The sequence below is a fragment of the Mustelus asterias genome, chromosome 11, assembly GCF_964213995.1.
Source record: "Mustelus asterias chromosome 11, sMusAst1.hap1.1, whole genome shotgun sequence".
In the NCBI taxonomy this organism is placed as follows: domain Eukaryota; kingdom Metazoa; phylum Chordata; class Chondrichthyes; order Carcharhiniformes; family Triakidae; genus Mustelus; species Mustelus asterias.
This window is the reverse complement of record NC_135811.1, coordinates 16,772,878-16,776,290: the sequence shown is the minus strand read 5'-3', so window position 1 is coordinate 16,776,290 and position 3,413 is coordinate 16,772,878. Positions and strand designations below refer to the sequence as shown.

Below are 3,413 nucleotides of genomic sequence, written 5' to 3'. Positions count from 1 at the left end.
GCAAGAGATATGTCAAAATAAGAAATAAGTCAAGTTGATGCCTGTAAATTTGAGCAGCAATGAATCATCGCCCATCTTGCATGTTCTTTGATGAAGTACGAATGAGTATGTTGAATGGGCCTGTGTGCCCCAAGTTTGCAAATACGGCATCAAATCGGTCAGAGTGATGAATTTTTGCTCACCTCATTCCCACAACAAAGTCACATAGGGCCCAAAAATTCCAGTGCCAGATAACAGTGGTTAGCAATGCTGCCTCACAGCGCCAGGGACTTGGGTTCGAATCCTGGCTTGGGTGACTGATTGGATGTTTGCACGTTCTCCCCATGTCTGCGTGGGTTTCCTCCGGGTGCTCCGGTTTCCTCTCACACTCCAAAGATGTGCTGGTTAAGCGGATTGGCCACGCTAAATTAATTACACCTTAGTACCAGGATGATTAGCAGGGTAAATACATGGGGTTAAGGTGATAGGGCCTGGGTGGGATTGTGGTCGGTCCAGAATCCTATGGAAAAGCTCACAAAAGTCTGAAAGACGAGCTAGTTAGATGCAATGGCCATGCTAAATTCTTACTCAGTGTACCCGAACAGGTGCTGGAGTGTGGCGACCAGGGGATTTTCACAGTTACTTCATTGCAGTGTTAATGTAAGCCTACTTGTGACACAAATAAATAAACTTAAACTTAAATGTTTCAATTTTAAGCACCGATCCTGGTGTCAGCAATAACAACAAGGACAAGGGGAGTTGGGTCACGAGTCCCTCTCCTCCTCATTTAGGTCCATTAACATTGCTGAAAAGCTCAACAGCTTGTCAGGACTTCAAGGACAATTTCTTTTAGGGTCAGACACTTTACCCACACCTTCAGAAACAATGTAGATTCACAATGGGAAACCAGTCACGGCTGCTCCAGGGCACCATGGCCTCAGGAAAAAGGAGGACTTGCTGCTACAAAGGTGGCAGAGAGAGCGGGCACGCAGCACCCAGGCACTGAACATGGTCAGCATGCTCTGAGCATTGCAGGGAAAGAACAGCAAGGAGAAAGGCTGCCTAGAGCAATTTAAATATCCACCTGCCCTGACGTAAGGCTCCGGTTAGCAATGGGGACACAAATGTCAGATTCTAGGCTGTGTGGATTCGAAGGACAGCTCCCTCCGCAGGTAGGGAAGAACCCCAGGCAATCGGAGGGCAGAGGAGAGGAAAGACGGGCAGGAGCGCAGTGAGGACAAACTATCAACATTGGAGCGAGCAGCAAAGACACCTGGAGATGATCAAGAACCAGTGCTGGAGGAGACGGTGACACTCCAGCAAGTTGGTCACAGACAGCTGTGCCTTTGTTGCTGAAGGGCCATGCAACTTGCAATGTTGCTCTGCCAGTGGCTGTCAACGTCACTTAAGGCCTCGACCTTCTTGACTTCCGGCTCCTTCCAAGGATCAGCTGTGGACCTCAGCGGCACCTCAAATACATGAGTGCACCTCACTGGTCGCTGATTCCCTCTTTTCCAGAGCTGGACAGGCACATTCGTTTAACGGCCGACGCAGCCTCACTGGGGCAGAGGACACTGGCATTCATCACCTACGCTGGATTTGCCCAGGGGCAGGGCATCAACAAGTGGACCCATGTGACCATCATGGCAAACGCACAGGGTGAAAATATGAACTCCAAGGATATGCGGGTGAGGTGGATTGGCCATGCTGCATTGCCCCTGAGTGTCAGGGGGCTGGCTAGCCCAGCTAGCTCAGTTGGTAGAGCATGAGGCTCTTAGTCTCTGGGTCGTGGGTTCGAGCCCCACGTTGGGAGTTGTTATTTTGTGATTTTTAAGGGGCGTCTTGGCAAATACATGAATAGGATGGGAATAGAGGGATATGGTCCCCAGAAGGGTAGAGGGTTTTAGTTCAGTCAGGCAGCATGGTCGGTGCAGGCTTGGAGGGCTGAAGGGCCTGTTCCTGTGCTGTAAGTTTCTTTGTTCTTGAGCTATTGTAAATGCATGGGGTTATGGGGATAGGGCTTGGATGGGATTGTGGTAGGTGCAGATTCGATGGGCCAAATGGCCTCCTTCTGCACTGTAGGGTTTCTATGATTTCTATGCATACTTAGACGGTATGACGTACCGTTGGGAAGAGGTGGAGAAAGGGGCACAACTTCAGCTGTAGGGAGATGCAGGCCAGGCACCTCCCCACCAGAAAAGTTAAGTCAGAAAGATGGAGAGAGAAAGTTGTTCTTAATCTCAGCTCAGAAGAGGCACTCGACTGCCGAGTCTGCCTTTGCTTCACCTTTCAGCCTGTTCCAGTTCCTTCCTTTTACACAAAGCCCCAAGAAAGTTGTCCATTCACTTTTTGCCACAGTGCAAATTATCCATTTAGAATGGAGCAATCTGACAATCCATTCACCCTGTTCCTTATCACGCGGTGCCTATTTATACTCCACAGCAATTGTACAGTTCAAAATGCCCTCCACAGGCAACCAAGACACATCAGCGCCCTCTGCAGTTACTGTCTGCAAACTGCAAAACATGCATTCCTGCTTTTCATAAATGTTGGGAGGTTTTGTTGTGCCAATAACTATTTCCTGGTAAATATACAACTAATTATTCAGGAAACAAACTGTTGTTTTTCTGTTACTAAACACAAGTGACAGGACCAGGGGTGGGGGGGTGGCACAGTGGTTAGCACTGCTGCCTCACAACACCAGGATCCTAGGTTCAATTCCGGCCTCGGGTCACTGTCTGCGTGGAGTTTGCACAGTCTCCCCGTGTCTGCGTGGGTTTCCTCCGGGTGCTCCGGTTTCCTCCCACACTCCAGAAATGTGCGGGTTAGGTTGATTGGCCATGCTAAATTAGCCCTAGTGTTAGGAGGACAAGCAGGATAAATATGTGGGATTAGGGCCTGGGTGGGATTGTGGTCAGTGCAGACTCGATGGGCCAAATGGCCTCCTTATGCACAGTAGGGATTCTATGATTCAATGTGTCATTAGACAGAGAATATTTCCTCTCAATAGTGTCACGAGGCTGCATGGCTCTTTATTGGTGAAAATATGACTTTTTCAACTTTCAACCGACTGAAAATTTACAATCTGAACTGAGACAGAGCAAACTCCGCCCCGCCGGCCACGGAATTGGAGCGTGTGAGGGGTGGACAACAGAAATGTCCGTTGACCTCGGGCAGGAATTTCCGGTCTCACTCAAGCAAGGCCGTAAAATACCGCCCAAGGCCACATTTCAAGATGAAAGTGAGAATCAAACAAATCACCCTCAGGGCAATGTGAAAAGAGAGATATTTCCTATAATCCAGACACCCCTCAAAACTTGGAACTGTCTAAAGAATCACACAATTGTAATGGTGCAGAAGGAGGCCATTTGGACCATCATGACGATACCAGCCCACCAACATCATGACTTAGTGCCATTCCCCTACTTTATCCC

General features: G+C 48.9%; 1 non-coding gene across 1 annotated transcript; it reads left to right on the top strand.

Moving 5' to 3' along the window:
- The first annotated feature begins 1,719 nt into the window (after positions 1 to 1,719).
- Positions 1,720 to 1,792, top strand: trnak-cuu (transfer RNA lysine (anticodon CUU)). The gene has a single exon. It is a non-coding gene; the product is annotated as a tRNA-Lys (tRNA).
- The last annotated feature ends 1,621 nt before the right edge of the window (positions 1,793 to 3,413 follow it).